Consider the following 14,315-nt stretch of genomic DNA (forward strand, 5'->3'; position numbering starts at 1 on the left):
CCCAAATAATAAGTATAGAACTGGGTTCTCTCAACTCAAAAGACCACTTCGTGTTACAAATGTAAGGTTGTCTTTATGGCGGCCCCTGTGTTTTTATAGGTTTTGCTAATGGAGTTGGGGAATGGGTTTGCAGGTTGAATCAGCAGACTGTGGAAAAAAGCAAACAGTCCGTTTCATGCCACACTTGCTTCACACCCGTCCTCTATCAGCCAGAATCATTCTGTTACTGTGCACATAGATGCTGTCTGCAAATTCCATGAGATCAAACTGACAAAACCACGCTCCATAACCAAGAGTTATTGAGCTCAAGGTCCAATGAAGGGAAACTGAAACATGAACATCGTTGTCAATATTTAATTTAAAAATATGTCATTTAAAAATATTTGAGGAACATTGTAAGATACATTCCTTTCGGGATAGATTGATTCAAAATGAATGGTGGGTGATGTCATTACTGTCAATGAGTATTTATAGAACACTCACTGTATTTTTCCATATTAGATACAGTTCATCCTCAACTCCACTGAGATTGCTTTTTCTAGAATGATTAAGTATTCTGCTTAATAAGGATTCATCATATATGTTAAGTGCTAGCTTGCAATTTTCACAAAGATGTTAAAGTCTTGAAATAAAAGAAATAGATTACAGCCCAGGATTTCTTATCCACTAGCCAAGTGACCTTGGACAAGTCATTTAACTTCCCCGAAACTCATTTTTTCTCAACTACAAAACATAATGATAGCAATCAAATGATGTGTGAAAAAATGATTTAGATTCAGTAAATTACAATGCATATGTAAGTTATAATTACCCACAGATTACATTTAAAAACAGTTAACCTGAAATACCAGTCAACATAATATATCCTTGATGATTCAGAAGGCACTTTGAAGTATAGAAATTGCACATGATCCTCATAAACAAACATAGCCATTGCACTGCTGATACAGAAGAGATGAAATTAACACAATGCCATACCAATCAATTTTTAAATATAATTGAAAAGAAATATGGTCCACAACTCTCAATGGCTCCAAGTCTGACAAGGTTTCATAGCCCACAGGATGTGGGCTCTCTCTCTTGGTTTCCTCCATCAGGAGGGTTGAGACAGTGGTGCCTGAGATAGGGGATGCCCAAACTATTGTCAATCATGGGAAACTGATGGGTTCATGTTCCAGCTTAGGCTCCCTCCTCCATGTTAGTCATTTCATCTCTTACTTTCGAGAACACTAATTTTAATACATCACTGGTCCACTCAGAAACTCATAAGAGTTCAATCAGAATTTAGGATGAAATTCAAATTTTTCAACATCATTTTCTAAAATTCTAGGCCGTATTTTTCAGAAAAGAAGTTAGTTCTGTGTACTGCTATAGGCAAGACTATTAGTCAACTGAAATTTGTTTGGGAGCCTGCCTTTCCGATTTCCAGCTGTTCTTGCCCACTTTGTAGCATTCCCCCTCTCCCCTAGCCTCAGGGACTGTATTCATCGGTAGTTCAGAACACCTTCTGCAATGATGAACCAGCTGGAGACTACTCAGGCCCTCATATTTCCCCCTTCACCAGAAACATTACCTCCTAAGTCTTGATCCCAAACAGCATGGGAATTTGATAGTTCACAATAGATTGCACTTTGGCCGTTAGCACATATGTATTGAGTGTGTACTGCGTAGAAGACAGTAGGAATACCCTAGGAATACCATATGGAATACCATCCTTAACATATGGAATACGTTAGTTCTTACTAACTTGACACAGTCATGTACAAGAAAAACCAAGTTCCTGCCTTTGTGGAATGCATATTTTAGTGAGGCATACAGAAAATAAGAAACAAACAAACTGCTCCAAACTGTAGTAGGGACAGTATGACGGAAATAACCTCCAGGAGGTGGTATAAAAGTGCCAAGCACGTGAACAGGGATAGCTTTTGGATACAGGGCTTAGGGTAGAAGCTAGCCATGTAGAAAGATGGGTAAAGATCCTTTCAGATGGAGGGAATAGGCTTTTAACTGTGAAGGAATCAGAAAAGAACTTAGCTGAGAGAGGACCCATTTCTTAAGAAGAAAATAGCCAGGAAGAGAATGTGTGAGAAAAGGGATGAGTTGTACCCAAAAGCCACAGAGTCTTGTAGGTCAGGGTAACTCTTATAGCTCTTATTCTAAAGACAAAGGTTAACCTTAGGTTTTAAATTCACTTATTCCTCACTAGCAGGTAACAGCCAACGAATTATTTAGCCTCTGTAAGCTTCCACTGCTTACTCTATATGATGGCATTAATAATAGGAACTTCTTCATAGTAGGGCTTTGTGATGATTAGTGAGATAAGCCATTGAAATAGTTAGGCTGGGGACAGACACATGTAGGTAAGACTTAAATATTAGATATATTGATCATCCCTTCTGGCAAATATGATTAAACTCATTAAGAGCAACTTGACCTGTAATCTCAGCACTTTGGGAGGCCGAGGCAGGCGGATCACAAGGCCAAGAGATCGAGACCATTCTGGCCAACATAGTGAAACCCCGTCTCTACTAAAAACACCAAAAAAATTAGCTAGGTGTGGTGGTGCACGCCTGTAGTCCCAGCTACTCAGGAGGCTGACACAGGAGAGTTGCTTGAACCCAGGAAGCGGAGGTTGCAGTGAGCCGAGGTCGCACCACTGCACTCCAGCCTGGCGCCTGGTGATGGAGTGAGACTCTGTCTCAAAAAAAAAAAAAAAAAAGCAACTTGAGCTACTGGATGTTATGTTACTTCACAGGCACATAGGGCTGTCATTTTGGGAAATGGGGATCCTTCTGATAGTTCTCAAAGAGCCCAGTCTGCCTATGTGGAAAGCTGATTCAACAGCTTTCTAAATGGATTTGGTCAACTTCTTTTTATATTTTATGGTACCAATAATATAGGCAGAGATGATATTAAAATTATTTAGCAACAATATGGCATTGGCCAATCATAAAGGCACAGTCCAATCAGGGCTGACAATGGCAACAGGCAGTACAATGATAGCAGAGCATCCTAGCCAATTCCCAGCCTAGGTGCACGTACTGGCCCCACTCCAAGAAGGTGAAAATTTGTGAGTTAAACCATAAAACAATCATGGAATGGGTCAGAGTAAAGTTATCCAAGTGGATCAAAGGAAGACAATCTAAAAGAAACAGCATGGCAACCAGGATGCAGCAATATAAAAAGAGACGTGATTAACAAAGAAAATATCAGCAAGGCTGAAACATTCCCATTCCTCGCACTGCTGGGAAAAGACTACAAACATCCAGCAGAGACTGCAGGTCCAGAGGGGAAAGGAGTATATATCATATTCTAAAGACGCCTGGGATTAACTGGTCCATTTGTACCATCCATCTAACTCAACTAATTCAGAGACTAGTATCATCAAGCAGCCTTCCAACTTTGACTCCTATGTAGTTTCACTTGTAGAAGAAGAACATGCTGACCAACAAATGTAAGTAGACAATCTTTTGAAAAATTACATTTTTAGTGCAAATTTGTGACTTAACATCTGACTCATTATATTTATTTATGTATATGGTTAGTATATTAGAGAGCTCGGGCTGCCATAACAGAATGACACAGACTGAGTGGATGACACAACAGACGTTTATTTTCTCAAAGTTCTGGAGGCTACAAGTCCAAGATCAAGGTGCTAGCAGAGTTGGTTTCTGGTGAGGCCTCTCTCCTTGTCCTGCAGATGGACAGCTTCTCACTGTGTCCTCACATGGCCTTTGCTTGCACATCCCTGTGTCTCTACGTCTTCTTTTAAGTTCTAGCACATTAGAGTTCCATCTTATGACCTAATTTAACCTTAATTGTCTCCTTGAATGCCCTATTTCCAAATACAGTCACATTGGGGGTTAGAGTTTCAACATATGAAATTTGCAGGAGACATTGTTCAGTCTGTAATAGTTATTTTCAGTCAGGTTTCAAATCACATCTGAGTGTTCTATTAAACAAATTCCTAACTCTAAAAAAACTAAGGGAAACTCCTGAGTTGTGGTGATTATAGTGGCTACCTCCAGACCCCATGCCTCTCTGCTTATTAGGTGACTGTTGGATGTTACTGCTCCCTTTCTGCCTCACCTTGCCCTGCTGTACTCTTCTCTGTATTGTGCATGTATGGGTGCAAACATGATCAAGACCTTTCGGTCAGTGTGTTAATGCTGAATTCTGCCCATGGGAGACAGTGAGAGGAGATTAGAAGGCAATGGGAAAGAAGAAGTCATTCTGCTTCCAACTCTGGCAGAGCAGCATCAACAGCAGGTAACTGCAGGCTCCCGCAATTCCTGTGATTCCTCCAATAGGTCACCTAAGAAAGGGCACCAGCAATGCCCCAGTTTGTGAGTACTGCCACCTTATCCCTCTGGCTTCTCCAGCCCTGTCAATACCATCATAGAAATTCCCTGCATTAAATTCCTCTTTGCTTGAAACAACTACGGTAATTTCCTTTTTCTAGGCTTGACAATTTTTTTTTTTTTTTTTTTTTTGAGACAGAGTTTCGCTCTTGTTACCCAGGCTGGAGTGCAATGGCGAGATCTCGGCTCACCGCAACCTCCGCCTCCTGGGTTCAGGCAATTCTCCTGCCTCAGCTTCCTGAGTAGCTGGGATTACAGGCATGCGCCACCATGCCCAGCTGATTTTTTGTAGTTTTAGTAGAGACTGGGTTTCACCATGTTGACCAGGATGGTCTCGATCTCTTGACCTCGTGATCCACCCGCCTCGGCCTCCCAAAGTGCTGGGATTACAGGCGTGAGCCACCGCGCCCGGCCTTGACAATGTTTGATGAGAAGCCCATGGAGATGCCTTTGGACAGGCAGCAAGCCTTCCTTAGGAAATACCTGGATTCCTTCTTCTGAGTCTTCTGAAACAATCGTCTGGAATTATTTTCTAATAAACACTAAGCCTCTAGAGGGCAGAGATAGCATTTTATGTTCTGTGTCCCCGTAGGTAGTATAACACCTAATGCATAGCAACATGAAGAACATTTGTTGTTTACAGGAATAAATGAATGAATGAATGTTGACAGCTGTCTTTGTGAACATATAAAGTAAGACAAAAATACAATGTTGAATCCACAAAGTATAGTATTTCTTTGCTGAACAAAGAAATACTATACACACACACCCAAGCCTCAAAGAAAACATTTTGTCACGATTTTAAAATGTCACCAACCTAATAACTATTTACCTACAAAGAGCCATAACCCTGTAGTGTTCATGTCTTTTCTATGTCTTCCTAAATCTGTGGTTATAAAAGAATGCATATCTTCCTCAGAGCAATGAGTTGGAAACCTCTCCCTCCCTCCATAGGGAAGAAAATGGTCATAGAGTTGAAGAAAAACAGGAAATTAAGCATCCTTTTATTGAATGATCATTATTGATACTAATCTTCCCTCCCCTCATATACACCCATTTCTAGCTGGTGAAACTATTTCTACTCAGTATCTGTAGAAATCTAAGTTGGCCTTAGTAACCCTTTTTAAATTTTTTTTCTCACAGATAGAAATGGCTTTTTCATGCTAGACAGATTTTTAATCTTTCTAAAGATGTCAGTAAATTCTATTTTCTGCTATACTTTGTTAACAGGCTGTATAATTTTCAAGAGAATAACAAAACTGCACCATTGAATACAATCTCAAAGGCATATTCCTTCACATACACACTGTCACACACACACTCACCTAGATATACACTCATACCTGATATGAACACCACTTTCTCCAACTCTATGTCTGCCTTTCTGATTCTCCCACTTCCCATCCCGGTTTTGATACATTAATGGTATTGCCAGAAGAAATGGAAAAAAAAGGTAGTGCCAAAAGGGCTCTCTTGCTTAGGCATTAGAAGATTTGGTTCCTAGCTTTCTTTGCCATGTAAATTTGAGCAGATTCCTAACTTCTGTGAGTTTACATTTTTTTATGCCTTTCTCACTAGGTCACCGTGAGGTTCCAATGAGATAATGCATGAGCAAGCCTTTCCATATCTCAATTCAAGATGTTTTCCGGTCAGCTTCATTACGCAGCAAACACCACAAACTGTAATTGTTTGCAGCCTTATAAACATCCAAAGCACAGAGATTGTGTCAAATTCATTGTTATATTCCCTGCAGCATCCAACATATCAGCTCACGGTAGGCATGCAAAGAATAACTGCAGAGTAGAGAACATCAAGGACAAATAATAAATGCAGTAAGTTTCCTGTCGTTGACAAAGCAGCTCCATGGGTTTTCACCTTGGTTGCACCTCAGAATAACCTGGAGAACTGTTTAAACATACCAATGCCTGGGTCCCACCCCAGATCACTTGAATCGCTGGGGTGTAGGCTCCACGGATCAGAGTAACAATCGCCAGGGTTGGCAACCATCAGTTAAGGGCAGTGGCTCTCAAGCTTTGCTACATGTTAGATTGAATCACCTGGGGAGTCATTAAGGCCCATCCCCAGATGGAGTAAATCAGGGTCGCTGGCCGTGGGAGCCAAACATCATTATGTTAAGATCCCTGAAGATGTAGTCAATGGGGCACCAGTTTGAGAAGATGAAGATGTCACTCTTTTCTTGATCTCTGTCCTTTTCTCAAGGCTGAGGGACTCATGATTGTTGGCAGCAGCCACTGCCTTTCCTTAGCCACTGTACCCAACAATTCATAATCTGCAAACCCTGACCCCAAAGAAAAGAAATGTCAGACACAAACAATTTGGATAAACATCTTTGTCCCTGTGTCCACTCTCAGGCTCATTATTCAAAATTAAGCTGCTTAAGCTGATTCTTCCTTTCATTCAGAAAACATCGTTAACTAACGGTAGAAATATTAAATCTAGATTCCAAGTTAACATACAAATCTTATAAAACCTCAGAATGAGGCCATCATGTAGAGTTTCAGGGAAAGAACTCCAAATGGCAAGGTCAATGTTGCAGAAAATCATGACTCAGATGCCCCCAAACCCATTGCCTTCCGTTCTTCCCACTGCTTTTCATAAGCACCTAGCTCTTTTCAAAGTGCTACCAAGTAGAATGTTTGAAACTCCAGTCCTCTTTGTATTGAAATCTTTTTATTCTGCTCTGTTAAGTCCGCAGAAAGGAAAGCACTGGCTTTCTGTATATTTTAAACACACACACAGCAGTCTCCTTTTGGAAGATGTTTTGGCTCAGTAACTTTTACCTGTTGATACATCTATTTATGGCATAAATGGGTGAGAGTGTGTTTGTGCATGCTTGTGTATATGTGTTGAGTGTGCATCTGTGTATGTGTGCATGTGAGCATGTACATGTGTATATGAGTGTATGTGTGCATGTGTATGTATATGCACTCTGACTTAACAAAACCGCTCACACAGAAAAATGTTGTGCCCATTCTGAATGAGTATAAAAACATGCCAAATGATGTAATTTTCAACCATAAAATTTTTTTTTTAATTCTACGAACCCCCTGAAACTGATTTAGAAGAAGATTAAATGTTAACAAATTTCCCAAATGTGGTGTTCATTCTTGCCAGATAAATTAGTGGCTGGAAATAGTCTCAGAGAGACATGACAGCAGCCCTTTTCTTTCAAGTAAAGGGAAATTCTGCATGATGTTAAAAATTTGTTTAAAACAATGGTTTCCTATGTTCATGTTTACTAAACATCTCACTAATAACATTCAATAGCTTCTGGTTGGTAGTATAAATGCCAGGCAGACCTCTGGGAATCACTTCCCTATGGACCCCTCCTCAGATAAATGGCTATGGCCAACATAGAGGACTTCAGGGAGCTGCACAAAGTCTGGGTCTGGAAATTTTGTCTATTTTTCAAGTGCAGCTCAGTGAATTCGAGCAGTTAATAAATTGCTATGAATCTGAACTAAAGTTCCTTAAGAGGACAGAGAAAGCTCTTAGAACCTCCCAAACTTCCAATATTCAGTAATTTCTATTACTATTAAAACAAATTATTGAGATATAATTCATATATCATATACTCCACCCTTTTAAAGTATACAATTCAGTGTCAACCCTTCTAATACCAATAGTTATTCATTTGCTGCAGAATCTGGGGATTATGTCTCACTCCTAGTGAGGACACAAAGAAGTTTCCTCATCACTGCCTGAGGCTTCATCAAGCCTGCTGTCCCATGTCACCATCATCTTGGGTAGCAGCATCCTGGACAGCCCCGAGTTCATATTCTCCAACCGCCACTTACAAGTTATGTGACCTTGAGCAACTTATTTCACATCTCTTAGCTCTAGTTCTCTCACTGATAAATGAAGATAATAATAACAGTCCCCTTAAAATTACTCTGGAGATTAAAATGATTCCTGTTTTACTGGAGTAGATGCTCTGTAGGTGTAATTGCTCAAAAATTCCATTCATTCAAAATTAAGTAATATGTATTCTATACCTATTTTGTCTCAGACCCTTTGTTTGACAAGAAAGAAAGAAAAAAAGAAAGAGGAAGAAGGGAAGAACAGATAAAGGGAATGGGGAAGGAAGGAAGGAAGGAAGGGAGGGAGGGAGGGGGGGGGGGGGGGGGGAGGGGGGAGGGAGGGAGGGAGGGAAGGAGAGAAGGGAGGGAAGGAATACATGTCCTCAAATTTCAAGGACACCTAACATCTGAGAGAGAGAGAGAGACAAAGATTTATATATTGATTAGTAAAATGCAAGGTAAAATAAAAATGAGAATGAACAAACAAACAAGTACAAGATTTGAGCAAGGAGGATTCATTTTTTGTTGAGCTAACCCTGGAGCACTTGCCTTTACTGTCATTCCTGGTGTTGCCAGCTGATTTCCAGACACAAACTACTGCTACATCTTCAATGTATGAATTAAGAATGAAGAGACAGAATTGCAGGGGCTTAGACCAAAGTAAGCATTTTAGCTCTGGCTGCTCTCCTCAAACCATCTGTTCCCTCTCTCCCACTCTTTCTTTGTAAAGATCTCCCCCTGCACCACTGCTCTCTCTTTCCTCTGCCTCTTCTCCATTTATTGCTTTAAGAAAGGTTTTTAATACATCACATAAAATGTCTACATGTTGCCGGTGAACTCTTAAAGGGAAGGTCAATATAGAAACAAAACAGACAAATAAATAAATTTTGTAAATAAATAAAGTGTGCTCATAACCCCAGTGGACTAGAAGAATATTGAGATAAGTGGCTAGGGAAAAGAATTTTCACACTGTCATCTGCTAACATTAATGAGTTAATTAAATTAGAAAAATTCCACTGCCAAAAGCAAAAACATCCAAATATATGGGATGCTGGGGGAATTACAGACCATGCTCCTAAATGCATTCTGTTCAAGCTTTTTTTTTTTTGTTTCTTTGAGCAGGCTGTGGAGAGCTACACTTAAAAAGCCATCCAATTTCAAGAGAGTATTTTCCATCTGGGGCCAGTTGGGTAGAATATGCTCTAAACTCTGCAAAGCCTGCTGAGAGACAACACAACTTGTTAAGAAAACCGTTTATGAAAAGGGATGTTTTTTGAAAATCCAGCAAAAGGTTTAACTACGATGTCCCTACACATTGCAGAATTCATTATTTTCCATTGAATGTCTTTGCATACAAGTGAAAAACCGAAATGACTCAGGAAAAGGATGTAGTACAATAATTTGAAGCCAGTACATTTTTGCTAAGGTTTTAGCTGGTAATTAGAATATTTCCAATTACCTAGGTTTTTTTTTTCACTTTAAGAGGTTATTCATTCTTCATTTATAGTAACCTCCCTCCACCTACCCACCGCCCAAAATAATCCTGATGTGAAAAAAATGCTAGAAGTGAAGTAAATGAGGATTAAGAGATTAAACTTTAAAAACCAATTAACATGCTGAAAACAATAGTAAGATTTTAATAAACCACAAAATACAGAATATGACATTAAAGATGTCTTAATAACAGCTGCCAAAATGAAATGTATAAGAAAAATCTCTAAGATGTTTATCTTTTTCTATTCAATGTTTAATTAAATTGAGTTCATTTATTGAGAGCGTGGTGGGCTAAACTCCCTTAAAAAGGTAAAATAAGGCCAGGCATAATTGTTCATGCCTCTAATTTCAGCACACTTTGGGAGGTCAAGGCGGGAGAATCACTTGAGCCCAGAAGTTCAAAACCAGTCTGAGAAACATAGTGAGACCCCCATCTCTACAAGAAATAAATTAGCTGGATGTGGTGTCATGAACCTGTAGTCTCAGCCAACTCAAAAGGCTGAGGCAGGAGAATTGCTCGAGCCTGAGAGGTTGAGGCTACAATGAGCTATAACAATGCTACTGCACTCCAGCCTGGGTGACGGAGCAAATCCCCGTCTCAAAAAAAAAAAAAAAAAAGGGTAAAATAGTCAATGACCACCCACTAGATAGCTAGAAAGTTAGCTTTTACACACACACATGTATATAGATATATTTATACTATGCTACATATACACATGCATACAGACATGTGTACATACATATATAGTCATTTATTTTCTTTTGCTTAGCATTTCCACCTAGTTTTGAGGAATTAAAATCAAAACTTCAATTACTGGGCTTTTTTTCCCCCATGTGGTAGGTTGTTACTTTTTATTCCGGCTTTGAAGGCTCAGGAATAAGAGGATTTCTATGGATATTTGGACACACCAGTGCTTCCCAAATGCATGCATAGGGGTCACTGGCAGATCTTGTTAAAATGCAGATTCTGATCCACTAGGGCCACGGAAGAGCCTGAGAGTCTGCATTTCTAACAAGCTGATGCTTCTGGCCCATGAGTTGTACTTCAATAGCAAAAAATCTGAAACTTAAAACAGAGAACATGTCTATGTACATATAACAGTGAAACTCCAAGCATTTTCTCATAAAGCTATGCACAGCCACCCAGTTCTTGTGATGACTTAGTTCTTCGTAGAATCCAAGACACCTCATGGACTGTTGCTTAGGTTTTGCCCCATGATTCTTGTGTTAACCTTCACTCAGGACATTTGGAATCCTAGAATCTTAGGTTTAAATGATGTCTTCCTGGCCCCATCTTCACCGACCCACCAGTACAGTTTTGCTTCTAAGATAGACCTCACAAGTGCCTGCCCGTCTCTTCTTGCCTCTTCTAGTGACAAATGGGTCACATTGTCTTTCACAAGAGCCGTTTTCACATTTGGGCGTCTCGAATGCCTAAAAAGTTTCCATTTGTCTCTTGGATTTTCACTCACTGGCCGTAGCTCTGTTCCCTGGGACAAATGTAATTTTTCTCTTACTCGAGGAAAAAATCCCAAGTTTCTTCCACATTTTCTCTAGTGAGAAAGTTTCCACAGCCCATACCCTCCTAGTTTCTGCCTTTGAAATGTAGAACTTGGCCAATCTATGAGATAATAACCTTTTTTATTTTTAAAAAATTTATACCATATTAAATGCATTTATTTTCTTTGTAAAAGATATAACTGTAAAAAATGTATATAGAGTATATGAAAGTTGTATACATTTACTCTCCCCTTTCTACTCTTCTCCCCAGAAATGAATATTTTTAATGTTTTTTTTTTACCTAAATATATATTGATTTTTTTCTTTCCATATAAATGGCATCGACAGCTATTGTTCTGTGACCTATTTTTTCACCCGATGTATTCAATACACATAGGCCTAATTCAGTTTTTATAACTTTATCTTACTATAGAATGGATTATCAATAAATTGCTTATTAACTTATGGGTAGAAATTTACATAGTTGTTTGTGTTTTCTGATTCTAGACCATACCACCGTGAGTAAGAATATGTATCCGTTGTGCCTGTGTGAGTTTCTCTATAAAACATAGATCTCTAAAGACAGAATTGTAGTGTAAAATTTTTCATTTCATTAGAAATTGACTAATTGCCTTTCAAAAATATTTAAGAAAATATGAAACTACCTGCTTTCCACATAGTTATCATTGCTGAACAGAACCAAACATAAAACTTTTACAAATTTATTGTTAAAATAAGTGACCTCATTGTCTGAATTTATAATCCATGATTATTCGTGAAGTTGGGCATCTTTCTCTGTTTTATTTGTGGTTATCTGAATTATTTTTCTCTGAATTGTCTGCTTAAATTATTTGCTCATTCTAATGCCTCTTCCTTTTTTATTGCTTTATAAAAGCTCTGAATATATTTTAAATATTGACTCCTTATTAAGAGACACTGCAAATATTTTCCCCCAGTCTACCTCTTGTCTCTTCACTTTGTTCTGATATAGAATGTTATAATTAATTTGCAGTCAAATATATCTTTTCCTTTATACTTCCTAAATTAAAAGAATGTTTTCCATGGGTCTTAATATTTTATGGTACCATCTGAAGATAGTTTTGTCTATGGTGTAAAGCATAGGTTTAACTTTATTTCTAAAAGAATATAAATTCATTAACTCTGTGATTAAGATATTTCTCCCACTGATTTGCAATGCCCCCAATCACAAAAAAGTCAATATATGCACAACCCTTTTCCCTGGCCCTCAATTAAAACAAACAAACAAACTAAAAAAACAAACTAATCTATGCACCTGTCCTTGCACCAATATCACACTGCTTTAATTATGAGTCTTTAGTAAATTTTGATGTCTTACAGGCCAGACTTTTCATATTGTCTATTTGGAATTTTTATGGCCATTTGTGTTCATTTATGTCTTCCAGATCAACCTGAGAATCAGCTCATTAGGTTCAACAAAAAGTACCATACAGATTTTTATTAAATTGGATTGAATTTAAATTTATAGAGTATTTAGGAGAGAATTTACATCATTATCTTCTTTAGTCTTTCCATTCAGTGACAGGAAACAGGGAGATTGTTTAATGGCAACAAATTCCTCCTTTCCTATGATGCCTGACCCTTTTGAAATGTGTCTTTTATGCTCTTGCAGCATAGGGGTGGTGTTCATTTCTGTACCCCTTGAATCTGGAAGGGCTTATAAACCCTTTGACCAACAGAATGTAGCAAAAGTGAAACTGAGTTCTGGCACTAAGCTTTAAGAAGTCTTGAAGCTTCCATCTCCTCTCTATAACCCCTCAGGTTATCATGCCGACAAGCAGCACAGTCTAGCCCATGAGAGGGTGAAAGCCACTGGAGAAGAGGTGACAGTCACACCAACAGCCAGATACCTGGACAAGGTCACTGTGAACTCACAAACTATAGTCAAATCCTTAGGTGAACAGAGTCTGGTAAGTGATTTCAGGTGAGAACAACAGAATAACTACACAGATTGTCATCTTATGGAATCAGGAGGAAAATCAGTCATTGTTGTTTTAAGCAACCAACTTATTGGGGTGGTTTTCTGGGTAGAAATAATTTATTAATTTGGGTCCTTGTATTCACATCCTTCAGTAAACGATGTGAAGATTGAAAGAAAAATAACAAAGGAAGAAGGGAGGAACAGAGAAAGGGAATGAGGAAGGAAAGAGGAAAAGGAAAGGAAAGAAAGGGAAAGGAAAGGAAAGGGAAAGAGGGAAAGGAAAGAGGGAAACATAATACTTAGGATTTAAAGAAATTATGCCCAAAGGCTATTGAATAAATTAATTCAAATTAATAGATTAATGAATTAATTTATTAATTCAATAGCCTTTGGGCATAATTTCTTTAAATCCTAAGTATTTATGTTTTTGATTGCTGTTGAGAATTATAAACATTTTTTACTACTTGCATTTCCTAATTGGTTATAGGTAGTGCAAAAAATAAACCTATGGATTAATAAACTTTAATCTTCTGTTTAGGTATCTTTCTAAGCACTCTTTCTGGTTCTAAATGTGCTTATTCTGTTGGATTTTTTTAGATAGAAAATTGCAACGTTTTTCGCTTTTCCTGTCCAATATTTACAAGACTTGTTTCATTTTCTGGTCATAAAGCATTGACCAGGGAAGCAAGTTTTTGGCAGAAAGTTTTGCTCCTGACTCCAGTAGAATTAGTAGTAATATTTTTATCCTTCAGTATGGGATTGATTTCATTGTAACTACCAATTACCAGATTGAGGAAACTTTTTATATATTCCTGAGTCCCTACAGAGCTTTAAAATGCTTCATTTTTAAAAAGTTAAACATGCTGAAAAGTACATAAAGTAACAGAGATTCATGTACCTACCATCCCATATTTAACAAAGATTAATCCTGTACCATATTTGCTTTAATTTTTTCACTGTTTTAAATAATAAAGGCGTTGTAGATGAAGTGGTAGCCCCATTCCTCTTATTCTACTTTCTCTTCAGCAATAGCCACTCTCCTGCAGTAGGAAAGCATCATTGCTATGCATAAATTATAGTTCTACTGTGTATGCACAAATCTAGAATGATATACAGCACTGTTCTATGTGTGTCGTTTCGTTTATGTATATATGATATTCCACTTTCTATATTCAGCTG

General features: G+C 38.2%; 1 protein-coding gene across 4 annotated transcripts in view; it reads right to left on the minus strand.

The window, feature by feature from the left end:
- Positions 1-14,315, minus strand: part of NCKAP5 (NCK associated protein 5) — a 976,754-nt gene that overhangs the window by 825,591 nt on the left and 136,848 nt on the right. The window lies entirely within an intron of this gene.

This window comes from Sapajus apella, unplaced genomic scaffold (genome assembly GCF_009761245.1).
Source record: "Sapajus apella isolate SASKATOON/1434 unplaced genomic scaffold, GSC_monkey_1.0 scaffold72, whole genome shotgun sequence".
Lineage (NCBI taxonomy): Eukaryota > Metazoa > Chordata > Mammalia > Primates > Cebidae > Sapajus > Sapajus apella.